This window comes from Acomys minous (genome assembly GCF_964271855.1).
Source record: "Acomys minous genome assembly, chromosome: 3".
Classification (NCBI taxonomy): Eukaryota; Metazoa; Chordata; class Mammalia; order Rodentia; family Muridae; genus Acomys; species Acomys minous.
This window is the reverse complement of record NC_140485.1, coordinates 48925152-48947765: the sequence shown is the minus strand read 5'-3', so window position 1 is coordinate 48947765 and position 22614 is coordinate 48925152.

Below are 22614 nucleotides of genomic sequence, written 5' to 3'. Positions count from 1 at the left end.
ATGGAATAAATAAACTCAATGAAATCAGAAAAATCATGAAAAACAATAAGAAAATGATCCTATCAAAAGATAGAAAACAGTATACTATGTAGCAAAAGGATGTAATTCTACTCTGTGAAATGGAGGAACTCGTTATCTTCAAAGAAGTGAACAAGGTATTGACAAAGAAATGCAAAAGCTGTATCACGGTAAAAGAATGCTAGAGCAGTTGTGTGAAAATCAAAGTAGACTTTAAGACTAGTGGTATTATTATGAGTTAAGAATGGTTCTTCTAAGGATAAATGCATCAGTCCCTAAGGAAAGTGCCTCCTTTGTAAGCATATAGGAATCTGAAAACAAACTCCACAATACACAAAGACCTTTTAAAAATAGACTTGAAGAGTAAGAGACATTTCAATAATAATGAAAACTCCAATATCCTACTTTCAACAATAAATATAACCAAGCATAGCATAAATAAGAATAGAGAAAATTTTGAGTAGCGTTAGAATACAAATAAACCTAAAGAAACATCTGTTAGAACTTTATTTGGCAACAGCAGAATCTATATTGTTATCAAAAGCACAAGCATTATTTTCCCAAATAGACCATTTGCTCATAACACAATGAAATCCTGGTACATTTACGAGGTTTAAAATTATACAAACCATTTCTCCTGACTAGAATTAAGAATTAGATATCAACAGTGAAAGAAGTTTAAAAATTCTATAAATATATGAAAATTAAAACAGTACCCTCTTAAATACTCAAAGGGGTCAAAGCAAAATTGCAAACAATATAATCAACTATTGTGACATGAACAAAGGCAAAGTTACCGTTTCATGAGGATATTAGAGTCCACAGGGTACTTGCTAGGATTTGCATAGTCTCTGTCCTAGAAGAAGGAATCAGACAGTGATATGTTAATGATAGAAATGGATTAGATTTTTCTTTTTCTTCGAATATATTATAATTACATCATTTCTCCTTCCCTCCCCTCCACAAACCCTTATATATATTCCTATACCCTCTTGTACAGAAAGAGCTTTTAAAGAAAGGGACGGCTTGAGGAGTGGAAGTTGGCCAGATCTGCGAGAAGAATTCAGCAGAGCATGGCTAAGTGCTACACAAAGGACTTTTATGTCCTCCTATGGCAAGCTTTGTAGTCACTCACACAGTGCAGGCATTTTTGCATAAGGTTCACCATGCTACATTCTGTAGCTCCAGAGGTTTCCAGTTGTTCTGGATTGTGGTCTTTCTCACTGGCACTGGCTTCTCTCATTCTTTGACTTCATTTTCTTCTCTACTTTTCTGCAACAGAAGTCACAGAAGTCACAGAATGTTGCTAATGAACAATTACAGCTGCCAAAGCAGATATTAGAAGGAGGATCCTAAAATGTATTTCGAGACTCAAGACAAGAGACCAGTAAATAAAATTTAAATTAAGGAGAATGAATCAAATAAGAATTTATAAGATAAAGTATATAAGTGTAACAGAGAAAATTAGCAACCTATAAATTTGCTTCCTGAAGCAATAGAGAAAATAGATATTTAATAAGACTTGCAGTTCTGAAAATTGAAGTAAAACATTGCCGCTGCATTTTTTAATAGAACACTGACGACATATACCGACTAGATGGAATGGCAACACCTGAAAACAGTCACCAGAACTAGTCTATGTGATCATAAATGAAAGGAAGACTATTGGCAGATGTAATTAAATAAAGTACTTTGAAACAAGAAGAAACACCCTTAATTAAAAAATAACAATGCAGATCAATAAAAAATAGATGGTCATTGGAGGAAGAATGCAGAAAATGATTTAGGCTGTGATGTCATGAAGTGCTAGAAAAACGAAAATAGAAACGGGAAGAAGTAAGACACAAATCTCCCCCTAGAGACTCTAGGGGGATTGCTGCCCTACTGACAAATTGATTTTAGATATCTGCCCTAAAGAACTGTGAGAGAATGCACGTCTGTTGTTTCTAGATTTCAAGTTTTTAGCCATCTGTTATGATTGCCTCAGGAAATTAATCAAACTACATGCCAACAAATTAGCTGACTTTGATGAAATGAAGCAATTTGTAGAAGAGCTCAAGATACTAATACTCTCAAGAGGACAGACAAAGTTTTACCAAGAAGAAGATTGCAACCCTATGAAAACGATGAACCAGCCCCATGCTTTTCTCTAGAAAGCAACCGGGAGTCTCAAATAAAAACAACTTCTGGATTTATTGTCTCACAGGTTCTGGAGATTGAACTCAGATGTTTTTGCTTGTAAGGCAAGAATTTTTTGGCTGACTGAGCCATCTCTCCAGTGTAGACGTGCTAATCAGCAACTGAACAAGAGTAGTGAAGCCAAAATACATAGACTGGCAGCCCAGTGGAGACAGAAAGACACAGATACCTTGTTTCCACAGGAACACTAGCCTATACTATTTGAGGAATTTCTGGTCAATGGCAGAGGAGTGAGATTAGATGTTGTTCTTTGGCTTACACACACAGCACACACACACACACACACACACACACACACACACGCACGCACGCACGCACAAGCACGCACGCACGCACAAGCACGCACGCACGCACAAGCACGCACGCACACACACGCACGCACGCACGCACGCACGCACGCACGCACACGTGTGTACGGGCTTGCATGCGCACATGCACAAGGACATATTTCCTTATACACATGTGAAGTCGAGACAAATAAATTCGTATGTTTGTAGGTCACAATAGCCTTGAGACCCTACATCCCACATCCCTAAAAACATCCCTATTTTGGAGGGAAGAAAAAAAACATCACAGTTGTCTCCTTCTGCCCTTACAGAGATTTAAAGTCTGGATCAAAAACGGCAGAGTGGAGACAGAAGGACTTTACTAAGGCCCATCAAGGAAAGGCTATTTCTTCCGTGAAAAGCATGGCTGTTTTTACAGCTTTATCTGCTTTCTTTCAGTTCTTATCTGAGTGCTACGGTAGATGATTGTTGATCATTAGAACAAGATCTGTGTTTTATCTTTGGCCCTAAGTGAAAATGCATCTACCTCAATTGTCAAAAAGAATATAAGATTGTTATCTCGTGGAAGACCTTTCTCTAAAGAAAAAAAAAATCACTGTCTTCTTCGTTAAGGAGGCCTGCCAATCACCTGGACAAAAAAAAATTCTCCACAGAAAACTGTCTCTTCAGAGACAGTAGAAAATAGTACATGGCACCATGGCACCTTTACTTACTCAGTGAAATGTTTTATTTACAATGCCCCTTGGTCCTTCTCAGTGCTCATGTTTCACAGTGTCTCATGTTACCAATGATAGCTAGCACCTCTTTCTTTTGCATTATACTCCCCATTTCATCAGAATTCTATGAAAACCTTGCAAGTGTATATTTAACTCTAAAATCCAAGTTTCTAAAATCAGGGTTAGGATGTTCACACTTATTTTGCTATTCAGTATTAACACTTCAAATAGGAAGATTACAAGAAGTAAAAATCAATCATGCATGAGTAAGCAAGAGAAAAACATTTTTAGATGATGTGATCTTATACATAGATGATAAAAATTTTGTACAAAATATATTAGAAATAAACAACAAGGGTATCACACCCTTAGAATTAAGTAGTATATAATAATAATATTGGTATTATTAAAATTATTATTTGATTTCCATGACAGGATCTTTCTATATAACCCCGACTGTTCTAGAAGTGGTGATGTAGACCAGATTGTTCTTGTGCTCATAAAGATGTACCTGACTTTGACTCCCAAGTGCTGTAATTATAGGCCTACATTACCACACTCAAAATTCATTTTTAAAATGAATATATTCTTAAATATTTCTAATGAACAAACAGAGTAAAAAGTTGATGACATATTTACTGAAAAGTATCATAAGAACAAGATTCTTGGAAGTAAAAGCTCACACAGTGAAGTTATAAAACACTTTTTATGGATCAGAAGGCATAGTAAAAATAAGATATAAATATTTCAATAATTCCCAAAGGCATCTTGGGTACAATCTTTTGAGATGATCGAAAAGTAATTATGTAACTCAGGCATTGACAACAGTTAAAAGAGTTCAGGCTCTTAGGTCCACATAGTGAAAGGAAAGATCTGACTACTGTAAGTGTTTCTCCGCACATGGGACACACACACACACACACACACATGCACACATGCACACACCCATGCACGCACGCATACAGTGGAACACAATAAAATTATTTTGCTGAATTTAGTGAGTCTAAATAAAGAAGGTCATAGTGAGAAAATCCATGGGGTATGGACTTGAGAGGAAATACAGTATTTATTTCAGACTCCTGCTATTACATTTCATTTTGACATGGAAGAAAAAAAAAAAGAAGTAATTAGATGACACTAAACACATTTGCGGTATTTGTAAATTTCATTGAACCTTGACTGTCAACATTTTAACATTCTCATATATTTACAGTAATAATATTTTAGCTACTTGCTGATACATGTAATAAAATATAATTTAGTTGTGTTTGATTTTAAGAGTTTAGCAATGAAAATTTCCTTAAAACTCTTGTTTTAGATACTGATTAGCCAAGTAGAGATTTGAAAAGACCAGACTCTTTGATTGTGAGAAATTCAAAGGCATACTTCTTTGTTGACTACAATTGGAAAATAGTTCCAGTATATTCTAGACAGTCCACTGACTTTACGACCTTATACATTTTCTAGTCTGTGCCTTAATTCTTTGATACAGTTTACAAAAATGTGTAAAGATACTTGAAGCTTGAAAGAAGAAGGAATGAATGTAAATTTTTGGAAGGAAATCCATCTAATTTCATAACAATAACTAAACACTTGATTTCTGTTTAAAAGGGTTAAGTGGTCCTTTGAAATGTTGGACAATAAAATAATACAAAGGAGATAGAGTGGGTAATATTCTCACCCTCTAGAGAGTAGCATTGTTATACAAAATGTATGTTCTGCAGACAAATGGAGATTTGTAGACAATAATGTACTTAGTACAAAAGATAAATGATTTAATATTTATTACTTATGCCTATAAAATAGGCATTATCCTGTCATCTACAAATATATTGTTTATATTTTGTATATTATATAGTACTTACTTGAGAATTAAATAGTCCCAAAACTAAAATATATTTGATGAATAATATTCTGTAACATATAGTCAGCAAACATTCCTCTTTTCTGAATAAATGTGCAGAATTTTTCCCTTTATAGCAATTATTTAATAGATTTCTATTCAGAAAGTTACTACTCTAAGTATTTTCCTCATAATAGATAAAAAACTATCATCCAGGCACAGAAAATGAACAGATATTTATTATCTTAGAAAATTTTTTCAAAATAATTCCCAGACATAATTGAAAGCTCGGTTAAAACTTAGCATCAGCTATTATTAAGTTAAATTAAATAATTGAATTAGAATTATGTCAAAATATTTTAAGGAATCTAAATTTATATTTTATATTATTGATGTTCACTTTAACTTATTTATACATTTATCTTAAAATTAATTTTATCATTTTCATAATAATGAGATTTTGTGTGAAACTTTAAAACAATTATTTTAGGATCACAATTCTGTTTACTTTTTTACTTGCACACATCAGTCCCATCTGATGATTATTTCATCATTTTGTAGCTTGTTTACATATTTTAAAGTAACTTATTCAGATTATATCTCAATAGTTATCCCTTCACTTGTATCTTCCCATTCCCCACTCCCTTCCACTTTCAGCATATTCCCCATCCCTATGTCTGTGTCAGAAGGGGACCTCCTCCCCCACCATATGATCATAGCCTATCAGGTCTCATTCTGGTAGTCTCCTTATCCTTCCTCTGAGTGCCACCAGGCCTCCCAACCAAGGTAAAGTGGTCAAATAAGGGGCACCAGTTTTCATAGAAGAATCAGTCCCAGCTCTCACACATAACTGTGGAGAACGTGCTGTGCATTTGCCAGATCTGAATGGGGGGGGTCTAGGTTTACTGTATGTATTGTCTTTGGCTGGTACAGTAGTTTGAGCAGAACACCCCTGGGTCCAGATCTGCCAGCCTTGAATGCATTCTTTTAGGATTCTAGTACCCTCTGTATCCTTCTGTTTCCCCATTCTCCAATACCTCTCTCACGTGGAGTCCCAATAGGAAGTCCCAGCATCTATACCAATCTCCTGCTAAGCAAAATCTTTCAAGGGACATGCCTATTGTGATAGTGTCCAATTATAAGTGAGCATATATCATGTGTATCTTTTTTTTTCTTTTTTTTCTCCTTTATTAATTTATTCTTGTTACATCTCAATGGTTATCCCATCCCTTGTATCCTCCCATTCTTCCCTTATCTTTTTAATCTGAGTTAACTCACTAAGGATGATCCTTTCTATTTCCATCCATTTGCCCCCAAATTTCAGCATTTCCTTGTTTTTTATAGCTGTATTGGTATTCCATAGAGTGTAAATGTACCACAGTTTCTTTATTCATTCTTTGACTTAGGGACATCTAGGTTGCTTCCAGATCTGGCTACTATGAATAAGGATACTAGGAACATGGTTGAGTATATGTCTTTGTTGCGTGGTAGAGCATCTTTTAGGTATATTCCAAGGAGTTCAATAGCTGAGTCTTTAGAAAGCACTATTCCAAGTTTTCTGAGAAAGCATCATATTGATTTACAAAGTGTCTGTACAATTTGCACATCCACCATTAATGATGGAATATTCCCCTTCTTTCACATCATTAGCAGATGTGCTGTCACTTGAGAATTTGACTTTAGCCATTCTGATGGGTGTAATGTGGAATCTTAGAGTCATTTTGATTTGTATTTCTCTGATGACTAAGGACGTTGAACATTTTTTAAGTGTTTCTTGCCCATTCAATATTCCGCTGTTGAAACTTCTCTGTTTAATTCAGAGCCCCATTTAATAACTGGGTTGTTTGTTTTGCAGGTTGTTTAATATCTTGAGTTCTTTATATATTTTGGATATTAGTGCTTTGCTATATGTGAAGTTTGTGAAGATCTTTTACCACTCTGTGGGCTGTTGCTTTGTTCTGTTGACAATGTCTTCTGCTTTACAGAAGCTTCTCAGCCTTGTGAGGTTGCATTTATTAATTATTGACCTTAGAGCCTGGACTGTAGGTGTTCTGTTCAGTAAGTTGTCTCCTGTGCCAACATGTTCCAGGCTCTTCTCCATTTTTTTCTAAAAGATTTAGTGTCTCTGGTTTTATATTGAGGTCTTTAATCCACTTGGACTTCAGTTTTGTGCATGGTAATAAATATGGATCTACTTGCATTTTCTACACGTAGACATCCAGTTAGACCAGCATCATTTGTTGAAGACGCTAACCTTTTTGCATTGATTAGATTTTGCTTCTTTGCAAAATTCAAGTGTCCATATGTATGTGGATTTATTTCTGGGTCTTTGGTTTGATTCCATTGATCAGCTGGCCTATTGCTGTGGCAGTACCATGGTGTTTGTGTTACCATTGCTCTGTAGTACAGCTTGAGTCAGACATGGAGATTCCTCTAAAGGAACTTTTTGTACAGTATTGTTTAAGCTATTTGGTGTTTTTTTGTTTGTTCATATGAAGCTGAGAATTGATCTTTCAATGTCTTTAAAAATTGTGCTTTTGGTAAGATGGCCATTTTTATTATGTTTATTCTCCCAATCCACAAACAAGGGAGACCTTTCCATCTCCTGCTGTTATCTTCAATCTCCATCTTCAAAGATTAGAAGTTGTTTTTTTTTCCAACCAAGTCTTTTACTTGCTTGGTTAGAATTACTCCTAGATACATTATATTACATGTGGCTGTCATAAAGGGTGTAGTTTTCCTAATTTTTTCTTAGTATAATTGTTATTTATATACAGGAAGGATGCTGATTTTTTTGAGTTAATTTTGTACACAGTCATTTTGCTGAAGGTGTGTATCAGCTATAGGAATTCTCTGGTGGAATTTTGGGAGCCATTTTTATATACTATCATATCATCTGCTAATAGGGATAATTTGACTTCCTCCTTTCCCATCTAGATCAACTTGATCTCCTTTTGTTGTCTTTTTGTTCTAGGTAGAACTTCTTCTTTTTTTAAAATTAATTTATTCATATTACATCTCAGTTGTTAGCCCATCCCATGTATCCTCTCATTCCTCCCTTCCTCCCACTTCCCCCCTACTCCTCTCCCCTCCCCTATGTCTGTGTCTGAGGGGGACCTCCTCCCCCTGTATATGCTCATAGGGTATCAAGTCTCTCCTTGGTGACCTATTATCTTTCCTCTGAGTGCCACCAGGCATCTCCATCCAAGGGACATGTTCAAATATGGAGCACCAGAGTTTGTGTGAAAGTTAGATCTCCTTCTCCACTCACCAGTGGAGAATGTCCTGTCCATCGGCTAGTTTGGGTAGGGGTTCGAGGTTTACTGCCTATTTTTTCCTTGGCTGTTGCCACAGTTTGCGGAGGACCCCAGGGCCCAGACTCGCCTGTAGTTTTCCAGGACCCGCTGGATCCTTTTATTTCCTCTTTCTCCCAGGCTTTTCACACCTAAAGTCTCAATAGGATGTCCTCCCCTCAAGAACTATATTGAAGAGATATCGAGAAAGTAGGCAGCCTTGGCTGGTCCCTGATTTTAGAGGAATTTCCTTGAGTATCTCTCCATTTAATTTGATGTTGGCCATTGGCTTGCTGTATATAGCCTTTATTATGTTTAGGTATGTGCATTGAATCTCTTATCTCTCCAAAACTTTAAACATGAATGGGTGTTGGATTTTGTCAGATGCTTTTTCAGGATCTAAGCAGATGATTATGTGATTTTTTTTTCTTTCAGTTTTTTTTTATATGGTGGGTTACATTGGTGGTTTTCTATATATTGAACTATCCCTGCATGCCTGGGATAAAGCCTACTTGGTCATTGTGAATGATATCTTGGATGTGTTCTTGGATTCAGTTTGTGAGTATTTTTGCATCAATGTTCATAAGAGAAATTGGTCTGAAATTTTATTTGTTGGGTCTTTTTGAGGTTTAGTGACTGTTGTCTCATGAGTTTGGTAATATTCCATCCATTTCTGTTTTTTGAAGTAGCTTGAAGAGTATCAATATTAGACCTTTTTTGAAGCTCTGGAAGAATTCTTCACTGAAACTGTCTGGCAATGGGGTTATTTTGGGGGGAGGGTGGTTAAGAGACTTTTAATGGCTGCTTCTATTTCTGTAGGAGAAATAGGACTATTTAGATATTTTTATCTCATCTTGATTCAATTTTGACAAGTGGAATGAATTAGAACATTATCCATTTCCCTTAAATATTCAATTTTGTGGCATATAAGCCTCTGAACTAGGACCTAATGTTTCTTTGTATTTCTACAGTGTCTGTTGTTATGTTTCTCTTTTCATTTCTGATTTTGTTGATTTGGATAGTATCTCTCTGCCTTTTAGTTATTTTAGCTAATGGTTTGTCTATTTTGTTGATTTTCTCAAAGAACCAGCTCCTGCTTTCCTTGATTCTTTGAATTGATATCTTTGATTCTAACTTATTGATTTCAGCCTTGAGTTTGATAATTTCCAGCCATCTACTCCTCTTGTGTGTTTCTGCTTTCAATGTGTCCCATAAATTTGGGTATCCTGTACCTTCACTTTAATTGAAATTTATGAAGTACTTAATTTCTTCCTTTATTTCTTCCTTGACACCATTTTCTTTAAGTAGAGAGTTGTTTAGTTTCCATGTGTGTAGGCTTTTTGTTATTTCTGTTGTTGTTGAATTCCAGCTTTATTCCATGGTGATCTGATAGTATACAAGGTATTATTTCAGTCTTCTTGTATCTGTTGAGACTTGCTTTGTGACCTACTATATGATCAGTTTTGGGGAAGGTTCCATGAGGTGCTGAGAAGAAGGTATAATCTTTTGTGTTTGGGTGAAAAGTTCTGCAGATATCTGTTAGATCTATTTGATTCATGGCATTGGTTAGTGTCATTGTTTCTCAGTTTAGTTTCTGTTTCATTGACCTATCATTTGGTGAAAGTGGGGTGAAGTTGTCCACTATTATTGTATATGGATTGATGTGTGGTTTAATCTTTGTTAATATTTTTTTTACAAATGTGGGTGCCTTGTATTCAAGGCATAGATGTTCAGAATTGTAATGTCTTCTTGTTTGACTTTATCTTTGATAAGTTTGAAGTGTCCTTCCTCATCTCTTTTGAATAATTTTGTTTGAAAGTCAATTTATTACACATTAAAATGGCTACACCAGCTTGCTTCTTGTGTCTGTTTGCTTGGAATACCTTTTCCCAGACTTTTACCATGAGGTAATGTCTATCCTGTGGCTGAGATACATTTCTTGAACGCAGAAGAATATTAGGTCTTATTTATGCATACACTCATTTAGTCTGTGTATGTTTATTAGAGAATTGAGACCATTAATATTGAGAGATATTAATGACCAGTGACTGTTAACTCCCTTGATTTTGATGTTGATTGTAGCAACGTATTGTGTGGTTATGTTTTGCAACAGTGAAGTTATCTATTTCTTGTATTATTTTGGTTGTAGTTCGTCACTTTGGGTTGGAATTTTCCATCTAGTAACTTCTGTGGGCCTAGATTGTAGTTAGGTACTGTCTGAATTTGTTTTTCTCATGGAATATCTTATTTTTTTTCTTCATCAGTGGTTATTGATAGTTTCACTGGGTATTGTAGTCTGGCCTGGCATGTGGGGCCTCTTAGGGTTTGCAGGATCTTTGTCCAGCACCTTCTAGCTTATTTGGTCTCTGGTGAGATTTTTGGTGTAATTCTGCTAGGTTTTTCATTATATTTTACTTGTCCTTTTTCTCTATCCACTTCTAAAATTTTTTCTTTGTTCTGTACATTTTGTGTTTTGATTAATATATGGTGGAAGGATTTTCTTTTTTGGTCTATTCTATTTGGTGCTCTGTAGGTCTCTTGTATCTTTATATGCATCTCCTTCTTTAAGTTCACGACTTTTTCTAAATGATTTTGTTGAAAATATTTTCTGTGCCTTGGAGCTGGACATCTTCTCTTTCCTCAATTCCCATTATCCTCAGGTTTTGTCCTTTAATTGTGTCCTTGATTTCTTGGATGTTTTGTGTCAGGAATTTTGAGATTTAATGATTTTTTTGATGCTTGCATTCATTAAGTTTTTCAATTGTACCTTCTACTCCTGAGATCATTTCCTCCATCTCTTGAATTCTGTTAGAGAAGCTTACCTTTATATTTCCTGCTTTCTTCTCTAAGTTATCTTGTTCCTGGTTTTCTTCTGTCTGTGCTTTCATCAGTGTTTCATTTTTCAGCTTCAGATCTTGAACTGCTTTTGTTGGTTATCTTCATCTGATCGTTAGTATTTTCCTGAATTTCTTCCAGTGATTTCTTCATTTCCCCTCTATATGCCTCTTTAATGTCCTCAATCTGTTCATCTACATCTTCCTGCATTTTTAATGGATTTTATTAATTTCCTTTTTTATCATGTCCATTTCTAAGGATCTGATGACATTTTCTTGTGTTTCAGTTGTGTTTGAGTTCCCAGGGTTGAATTATTTGGGATAGTTGGGTTCTGGAGATGCCATATTGTTTTGGTTTTTGTTTGTTTGTGTTTTTACGCTGTCCTTTAGTCAATTTTCTGTCTCTGATTTTGCATGGTAGTTTCAGGTGTCCTTCACTGGTCATTGAGTACAGTTTGTTGCTGAGTGTCTGTAGGTCAAGAACTGTCATCTGTGGGAATCAGGGAACACTTCCCTGGATCAGGAAGGTGACCTGGTTTCAGCTACTAGGGACTTTGCTCCACACTCTAAGCTCCCCATTGGTTCAACAGAGGCCAATGGTGGTTCTCTGCACCTCAAGGATCCGTTTGAGGTAGTGCCGTTATATCTGGTTATCCTTCCTTTGGCTGGGTTTTGAAACTCCTGCCCTCAGGCACTGAGGTTTTGGGGGCCTAGCTCAGTCCACCCTAGAGTGCTTGAATACCTGTTGGCTTATGGAAATTGACTAGGCTTCTGTCTGTACCTCTCAGGTTCAGTACCGCCTGAGAGAGAACAGATACTGCCCTCTCACTTGTTGGGGTTGGCTAGTTCAGTCTTATCCGAGAGTGCAGTAACAGCTCCTTGGTTTGGGGTGGCTGGCTAGGTTTCTGCCCAATCCCATCAGGATGGTTCAGTTTCACCTAAGAGCACAGGTCCCCCTGCTTGGTTGTGATGGCTGGCTAGACTTCCTCAGAATCTGCTTAAGGGCAGATCAGTCCCACGTGCATGTGAAGGAACAGTCTCCTGGGGCAGCAGGCTAGGTTTCTGCCCAATTTATTCAGGCTTTGCCTCCTTAGATCAGTCAACCCAAGAGTGCGGCTATGAATCTGCAGCTGGTGATCATGTCCACAGCTTGCCTGGACCCCAACGTGGGCCCTGGATTTCTCCATGGACTGGGGAGAGTGATCTGAGGTTACAGATCCACACTCTCGGCTCCTCCTGGGACAGCAGGCACTTACTCTGTTTCTCTGTAGCCCACAGATCAATCAGAGAGGGAGAAAGAGTGCAGGTATGGCAGGGCAGGATAGGTTACACTGGGCTCCCGATAGTGTGCCCATGTGTCTTGGAACTGGTAGGGCAGTCTGAAGTCAGATCCACCCATCTTCCTGGGTTCTCTCCAGGCCAGGAGATCTGAACTCTGGTGCTTCTTCTCCCACAGTTCAGTCCCAGCTACGGAGTGTATGACATAAAGCATGGCTGCAGCTCACAGGCAGGTATGGGTCCAGACTCTGGGGACTCGGCACCCATCCTCCATAGGCCAGTTTGAAGGCCCGAGGCCAGACCTGCCTGTGCTCTGCACTGTGTGTGGACCCCTGCCACCTATGGCTCTCTAGGTCTTGTGGCCTGTAGCTCCTAGTCAAGCGCCTAGCCTCCTTCCTGCATATCAGACACAGTGTGTGTTCAGTGCCACCACTTCCCCCACAGATTTTTTATGCTCTGAGGCTACAGATCATGGTTGTTACTCTTACATTTTGAGAGAAGTCTAGTTTACTTAGTATAGGAAATAAAATTGGTATTAATTTTTTTTTTTGGTTTTGACATTTTCAAAGGAACTATATCTTAAAAGAATACTTTTTTTCACTTGTAACGTTGCAGTTTTGTCTAGTATTTTCTCAAAATTGAAACATTTCATTCTAAAGAACATCTCACTAAAACTCAGGCAGCACTAGAAGGAGGAACCTTAAGATTCAGGAATTTGGTTATGGATAGATGGCTCAATTTTCTGATTACTTGTTGTGCTTTATATTCTCATTGCATTTATTTCTATAATTTTTTTGAGAATTTCATAAATGAATACTGTATTTATATTTTACCCTTGATTCCTGACTCCAATTCCCGTTGTGAACGTCTCCCATTCTCTTTCTCAAGTGCTCATCCCTTCCTGCCAAATTCCTTTTTTCATTCCTTGCTTCTGCAGTTATTCCAATTTTATACTGAAGACGTAGGACTATGACCCACTAATATGACGAATATGCTCACTTCTAAGAGATTTTGTATCGTTTCGTCTAGTTGAGTTTGTTTAATGAAGAGGGGATGTTTCTCAACGTCCCACCAAGAGCCAGAAAGGCAGCATGACTGCTTAGTGAAATGTGACTTGGTGGCCATTTGCATATTTAGAAGTGCAAAGAAGAGAATAGACTAAGTGTGATGGTTTGGACCAGAATGTACCTCATAGGCTCACATGTTTAAATGCTTACTTAGTCCACAGTTACTGGAACTGTTTGGGAAGGGTTAGAAGCTCTGGCTTTCTTGGAGTGGATATGACCTTATTGAAGGAGGTGTGTCATTCAGAGTGTGATTTGTTTTAAAAGCACACGCCATGTCCAGTCTTCTTCTTTGATTATATCTTATGGATCAGATGTGTGGTGTCAGCAAGTGCTCCATCATCATGCCTGCATACTGCCATACTCCCTATCATGATGACCATGGACTAAGCCTCTGAAAATGTAAGCAAGGCCCCGATTAAATATTTCTTTTATTTAAAGTAAAATCTCTCGTTGCTTTTTCAATTAATTTAATTTTTAAAATTTATTCTTCTACATATATATTTATATTACACACATATATGCAATAAACTACATATAGTGAGAAGGACCATGAAACAATTAGGGATTATATAAATGTAAAATTTAAAGTATTTTGCCTATTTGCATTTTGGCAACTTTGATAAAAATATCTTTCCCAGGTAATTAATGTTATTCCTTCTCAAGTCTCTGATGGGGTTGAAGAATAAATAGCTTAGTTTTACCATTAGGCTTAGTTGTTTACTGGTTAAATTATTTTTCAGTCTAGATAGAGGTTATTAGGTTGATAGAGATGAGGTAAGCTAGATATTGGTTTACCTTCAAAATTGTAATGTCACTTGTTGCTTTTAAAGAGGACACACACACACATTTTGTTCAAAGGACACATATGGTGGCTGAAAACTTTCTGAATTGCACTTTCAGGTAACTTCAAGCCCTCCACATGCCTAAATGGAACTAAACATGTGCATGACCCACATGCATATAAACATGTTTATTAATATATTTACTTACATGATAGAGATAACATGTGTGTTCTTATGTACCCTAAGCAAATGATAAATTACTGACATGTTGGCCCAACTTTGTGTTTAACTTTTACTCATGAGAAAAAAATTACAAGTGTGGCTTTCGTTGGTTGAAAGAAAGTTAGTCGGCTTGGCGCTGTGGCACATGCCTGCAATTCCAGCTCTTAGAAAGGCAGAGGAAGGTGAATCTCTGTGAAATGTAGGCCAGAATGGTCTACAAAGTGTGTCTGAGAAAGAAAAGGCTGCACAGAGAAGCTCTGTCTTGGAAAACCAAAACTAAATACAAACAAACAAACAAACAAACAAACAAAACAACTAGATCTTCCATGGACTCCTTTGCAACATTCAGATGACAGAAGTCATGCAAAGGTAGTGAAAAAACATGGCATATATAATCAAGGACATAGTGTGTGAAAGTTTTCTAATAATTTCCATCTTGCAAAAATATAATCTCAAATGACTAATGCTTCTGAAGGAATCTGGTATAATCTGAGTGGTTTGGAAATTAGAAAACTCTCATCAGATGGGGAGACCAAAATGACATATTCTGTCATTGACAGCTATATCTCTGACTACATATAGTCTTGCAAAACCATATACAGCCAGGTAGAAAGTTTAAGATGATTTGCATAATGCTCTGAGAAATTATTTTCTTTCATTACCAAAATATAGTATCTTTGCAGATTACTCTCTTTGGGAAAAATAATCCTTAACTAAAGTACATATAGATATCATATCTGATAATAATGGTGTTTTTATAAAGAATCTATGCATGTGTGAGAAAGAGCGTGGTATATGTCTGTGTGCCTGAAAATTACTGGAAAGTCCTTGAATAGTGCTGTAAATTTTACCTTATCTAGGACAAGGAAGGCAGAATCTGAGAGATATACTTCAAACCCATTTTCTCTGGCTATGTGCAAACGTCTCTATGTGCTGAGCCATCCATCCAGACTTTGTGAACTTTAATTTTTATTTTTCTCATTAAATATAAGGTTCTAGCATGTAGACACCAGATGAGGATGTTGGACCTCCTAGAGCTGGATTATAGGTAATTGTGAGCTGCCGAAATTAGGTGGTGAGAATCAAACTTTTTGCCTCACCAAGAGCTAGTGAGCTCTTCAGTCACTAAGACAGCCTTTGAAAGTGGGCTGAGTCACACTCTGGTGCCTCACCTCTGACCATATCCCCTGGATGGGGAGACCTGATGGCACTCAGAGGAAGGACAGCAGGTTACCAAGAAGAGACTTGATACCCTATGATCATATAGAGGGGGAGGTAATCCCCCTCAGGAACTGTCATAGGGGAGGGGAATAAGGGGAAAATGGGAGGGAGGGAAGAATGGGAGGATACAAGGGATGGGATAACCAATGAGATGTAACAAGAATAAATTAATTAAAAAAAAAAAAAAAGAAAGTGGGCTGAGTAAGAAGTGTCCTCTGAAAGATTCACCTTCATGGGACATGCCTCTTGGGCTAGTGTCCAATTATAAGTGAGTATATACCCAAGATGAGATTTAATAGCCTATGATCATACAGTGGGGGAGGAGGTCCCCATGGTCACTGACATAGCAGAGGGGAATAGGGTGAAAGTGGGAAGGAGGAAGAAACCCATGGATATAAGCGATGGGATAACAATTTAGATATAATCTGAATAAATGAATTAAATAAAAATGTCATGTAAATGTAAAAATGTAAAAAAAGGATTAAAAGATTCATCTTTTTTCTTTTAAATTTAAAATAATTTATTCTCTTTCAAGATATAATATTTCATTTCTTTAGGAATCTATTAAATTTGTAAATATAACATTTTTGTTTTTGTTTTATCTACTTCCTCTCTTCTTCTGAACCTTCTTCCATTTCTTCTAATTTTTCTTTCTCCTCCTCCTCCTCCTCCTCCTCCTCCTCCTCCTCCTCCTCCTCTTCTTCTTCTTCTTCTTCTTCTTCTTCTTCTTCTTTATTTGATATTGGTATTGAACTCAATTTGTATTTTTCTTGTCAGATTTTTTTTCATTACGTAAGATAAACTTGGAGGAAATTAGAGAAAATACTTTGAAAAGAAGTGGTTTCCCCACTCGTTCCATTTTCAGAATAGATTTAGAGCCATAAAATAAATAGACAATTTTCTGCCTTAGAAGTTAAAATATGATCAGGTAGAGAATTTGAGACAAAGTTTCAGGCTTCAGATATGCAGATTACAGTCAAGATTTACATCAGACTTAGTGGCCAAGTGTCCTACTTCTTACTATTTGTGATGACCATGATTACTGTTTAGCTTTGCACAAGGGTTAATATATGCAGCCCTCTGACAGGCATTGCTCATTGTGGGTGGTGTCATGACTGGACTGGTTTGCCCTTGGTTCTGTAAGACAGCTGACTGAGGAATGCAAGAGGAACAAGCCAGAAAGCAACACCCCATCCATGGCCTCTATATCAGCTTCTGCCTCCAGGTTCCTACCCTTTTTGAATTCCTGTCTTGACTTTCAAGTGTAAACCAAATAAAGCATTTCCTCCCCAAATTTTGCCTTGTCTTATTGTATATTCTTTGGTCCTGTTTGCTGTTTCTTGAAAGCCTATGCATTTCTGAAGAGGAAAATTGAGGTGGTGTTGACCTGGAGGAGAGGGGATATGGGGGGAGATGGAAGAAGTGGAGAAGGGAAAATTATGGTTAGCATGTAGTGTATGAGAGAGGAGTCTACATTCAATAAAAAATAAATAAATAAAATAAAATCACAGGGAGAATAGCAAAGTAGAAGGATCCAGAGGGTCCTAGAAACCTACAAGTAGAACATTATGATTTGGGCCCAGGGGTCCTGCTCAAACTAAGGCACCAGCCAAGGACAATACAGGCAGTAAACTTCAAACCCCTACCCAGATCTATCCAATGGACAGAACATTCTCCACAGTTGAGTGGAGAGTGGGGTATGACTTTCACACGGACTCTGGTGCCTCATATTTGACCATGTCCCCTGGAGGGGGAGACCTGGTGGCACTCAGAGGAAGGACAGCAGGTTACCAAGAAGAGACTTGATACCCTATGAACATATACAGGGGGAGGAAATCCCCCTCAGGAACAGTCATAGGGGAGGGGAATAAGGAGAAAATGGGAGGGAGGGAGAAATGGGAGGATACAAGGGATGGGATAACCATTGAGATGTAACAAGAATAAATTAATAAAAAATTAAAAAAAAATAAAACAACAAAACTGACAATAGAAGCTTAAGGGAGAAAGGTCTATTCAGTTCACAATTCCTGTGTTCAGTCTATCATTGCAGGAAGTCATGGCTGTAGGAACATGAGGAAATTTTAATTCACACCAAAATAAGAGAGCAATGAAATAAGTGATTCATATCTGTGCTAACCTCCCATGCTGTCTCCTTTTTGTTCAGTCTTGGGTCCATACTAAAAGTATTCAGAGTGGCTCTTCTTTCTTCAAATAAACTAAATAAGAAAATCCCTCAATATCATGATTAAAGGCCAATATTATTTAAAGAAATCCACACAAAGAACCCCTTCAACCATACATGGTTTGAAGGGGAAATAATAATGACAAAACCATTATGTTCACATTTTTACTGTTTACAAATAAAATGTTTTATTCTCATCAGTCTTGAGAAAATTAAACAAATAAATTACAGTATCGTTGTATAACTATAAGAGGTTTAATTATGCATGCATTTGTATCCTGAGTTACAAATTCTTAAACATGTAGTTCTAAAAGATTCTGCACACCCACACGTGCCATCAAGTGGGGGATAAAAATTGGGTGCATTTGTATTAGCCTCAGATTTAAACTTTCTTCTTAAACATACGCTTTCACCATATTATTCAACTCTTTAAAAGACCCATAGTGTGTGTATATGTGTGTGTGTATGTGTGTGTATTTGTGTGTGTGTGTGTGTGTGTGTGTTTCTCATAGTTATCTCAACTTAGCTTATCCCAGCTTAATGGTGCTATTAGTTCTGGGATGAAAATATCCCGAAATCAGCTCTGCAGCATAACCCATCATAAGATTCAGATTTTTGGAAAATATAAATTTAACTTGCTAGTACTTATTTAAGTGTACATATACAATGTGTTATATGTACATATAATGCATTATTAATTGGAAATTATAAATTATAGTAAATTATTTAAATGTTGGAAATAAGTTGAAATCTGAAACCCACGGCCTTTGTACTGAGAAACTATTTAAGTCACACAAAACATTTTTTTTTTAATTTTAGGAAAATTTATACCTTTTTAACTTGATTATTTGTATCAAGTAAAGACATTGAATACTAATGTCACATATCTACTTGCTCACCTTTGTGTGTAATTTCTTTAGAATGGAAAATGTAACTCAAAAGATGATAATTTTAAAAGCTTCTTGTTTATAATGAGTTTGCTTTTGATTCTGTGCATGTATTTCAGATTTCCTAAACAAGTAGATTATAAATAATGTTTCCAAAAATGTCCTTCAACAAACACTAATTTGCAAAGGTTTGACATATATTTAATCACATTTTAAAGTTGGCAAATTGTATTTTGACAGTTTTGGGGAGTGAAAAAGCACCTTAATGAGTCCAAGTGCTGGAATCAATTAAAAAGTACAATCAACGACATGTACCTATGGGCCGTATGAGCTAAGGAAATTTGACACACTTACAATTATCTGAAAGGAAGGAACCTCAGTTGAGTAAATGCATCCATAAAATCCAGATGTAGGACATTTTCTTAATCAGTGATGGATGATTGAGGACTCAGCGCATTGTATGTGATATCATGGCTGGGCTGGTAGTCCCTAGGTTCTGTAAAAAAGCTGACTACACAATCAGTGAGGAGAAAGCAAGTAAGCAACAACTCATCAGTGGCTTCTATATCAGCTCCTACCTCCTGGTTCCTACCCTTTTTGAATTCTGATCTTGTCTTTTTTGATGGCGAACAGTGATAGAGAAATGTAAACCAAATAAAGCATTTATTCCTCAACTTGCCTTTTGGTCATGGTGGTTTATTGTAGCAATACAAACTCTGACTAAGACTAACTGGTACAAGGATTGTTGGGAACTGCTGTGATGGGTGTGACTAGGTGGCTTTTGGGAGGACTGTTGACAGACTTTGGAACTTTGTGAAAGAAAAAAAAATCTATTGAATATTCAGTGTGTGGTAAGTTGTTATGTGGAAGCTCAGAAGAGAAGAATGTTGAGGTCAATGCAGAAGATAGAGTCTAGTCTTGTGAAGATTCAGAAGAAAGTTGAAAGACTCTAAGAGGGCCTTTTTTATATATAAAAATAAGATTCTGAGTTTTGGTTAGCTGGAGCTGAAGAATCATATGTGAGTATCAAGATATCTGAACAATTGAAGAGAAGTCTTTCCTCAATGGAATACTTAATGCTGGTGAGCTAAAACAAATAAATTAATAAGGACTAAGAAGGAACCAGTATAATTGAGATGACAGCTTCTGGGAAGGGTTTCCTGAGAGTCAGGAAGCAACCAACATCATACCCCCTACTGACAGCCAAATTTGGTAGCATAAGAGTCAACCCAGGTATTGGTTTTGAATGTATGAAGGTTTCATGTGAGTATAGCTGATAGACCTATCACTTTAAGAGGTCAGAGAGGCCACTGATGAAGGCACAGCATTAGTAGAAGTATAATTCCCAGGATTAAAGTGATAATGCAGAGAACTTGATGTTTGACCCCATAAAAGAGCCTAAGAGAGACTATTGGTGAATGGGCAGCCCAGTTGTCCAAGAAGACCTCAGCATTTCAGAGTTAGCCATACCTTGGGACAACCACCAGAACAACTACAGCATTAGACTGAAGTATGTATGAACTTAGAATACAAGTTCTGTGTGCTGCAAAGGACAGAACCAAAAAAGTTATCAACCAAAAGAGTGAGTGACCCTTTGCCAGAAAAATGATTGACCCTTTGCAAGAATCTAGAAGATCTTGAATGAATCTCAGACATCAGAAGTTGGGTTATTTATTCTACTTAAGTTTGGTTTTGCTCTGTTCAGGTTGTGATTAGATCATGGTTCTACCTACTGGAATTAGAAGGTATTTAATTTAATTTTTATTTTTATAGGAGCCCATAGCTGAAAGTCTTTGATCTGTGAAAAATGATTGTGGATTTTTAAAATAATTTTGGATAATATAAAGAGACTTGATTTTTAATTATTTAAATTTTAAAAGACTGTGGGACTTTTAATTTATGGAATATTTATGGAAGAAGAAGAAAGGGAAGGATGGATTAACAGTGTTGTGTTTGTGTGTCAAATTGACAAAGGGACAATTGTGCTGGCTAATTTTATATCAACTTGACACAAGCTAGAGTGACCTAAAATGGGGAAAACATTGTTGATAAAAGGTCTCCATAAGATCCAGATGTAGGACATTGTCTTAATTAGTGTTTGGTGAGGAAGGGCCCTGACCATTGTGGGTGGTGTAATTCATGGGCTGTTTTTTTCTGGGTTCTGTTCGAGAAAAAAAAAAAAAGCTCACTGAGCAAGCCGTGAGGAGCAAGTCAGTAAGAAACACCCCTCCATGGCCTCTAGATCAGCTCCTGCCTGCAGGTTCCTGCCCTGTTTGAAGTCCTATCCTTATTTTCTTCGATGGTGAACATTAATATGGAAATGTAAGCTAAATAAACACTTTCCCTTCTCAGTTTGCTTTTTGTTCATGGTGTCTCATTGCACCAATAGTACCAATGACTAAGACGGGGTCTCCTATGGGATGCTCACTCTCCAGTAGAATTTTACTTTTGCTGACATTGTTTCTTAAATATGTTTTCACTCCTAATTTTAGTATTTATTATACTATACTATATATACTTGGTCAGTGAAGCCAATTTGGATGAATTTGTAGTGGATGTAGATTGAGGGGATTTCTCATGTTGAAAAAAAAGATCGTAATAGAAATTTAATATAGAGATTGCTTTGAGTGGTTACCTTCAAGGTGTGGGTGGGTGAGAAAGCTCAGAGCATTATGTAAGATAATTGCTACCCAACCCTGATGACTTGAATTCAATGCCTATGACTGTGTATAAGTAGGAGGAAAGTAACTAACTCCACAACGTTGTCTTCTCACCTCCAAATAGTCACAGTGGCACATATGCAACACTCACAAATCATACACAGAAATAATAAAGCAAACTAAGTACTTTTAAAATAGAGGATTTTTTTCACATCAAATCTGAAATTTATTTAAAATATATTGCTATTCCACTGTATAAGGCTGTAAATAATATCATATAAGAGGCTGACACAATTAACAGTTTTAAGTAGCTATAGCAATGATCAAGCAATGTATATAACAGCTTTCACAATTGTAACTTTTGGGTGGTATTTATTATCAAATTGTTGCATTCTTCAAGAAGAAGAATATTTATAGCTTAGGGATGAAGTAAAAGTGTTGGTGGTATATTCTTCAAAATTTATACTGAAATTCTTGCACCATAATGTTTCGTGGTTAGAGAAATATGTCTGTTTGATGTTGCTGCTACAGAAGAGCTCTTATACTCATTAATCACGTCAGCATGTAGAAATTATAAAATCTGAAAACACTTTATCAAGTGGGAAAATAAACTCAATCATTATCTATAGTTATATAGGTCACTATAAGCTTATTTTCCTAAATCAGTGGGGAAGTTTCAGATACCTCAGAGTGGAACCAAGAGATTTCATGCTTTGGTTTTCATTTTAATCAAGTTTATTATACAATCAATTCTTTTCTTTCTGAATAAAATCTCACCATGAATCAGTTCTATATTTTTTATAAAGGTGATAGCTATACCTTAAAAACAAGTTTATAATTTTATAGAAATTGCATTTATCTATTCACTCTAATATATAAGTTTAACTTCTCTATTAACTGTGTGCTCATAGGGCTGAAGCCAAAGAGTAATTGCCACAAATAGAAGGATGTTCACAGCTCTTCCTGTGAATTTTACATTCAGATCTGACTTGGTCAAAGTAGAGGTATTAACAATATAGATCTTGGAGTTAAGCTAAAAATAATTTTAAAAATCAAGGTACCTTATAGGAATACTACTTTGTGCATTTAATTAAAGAATGTCTGCTTAATTTTTCTAGTTTTTGA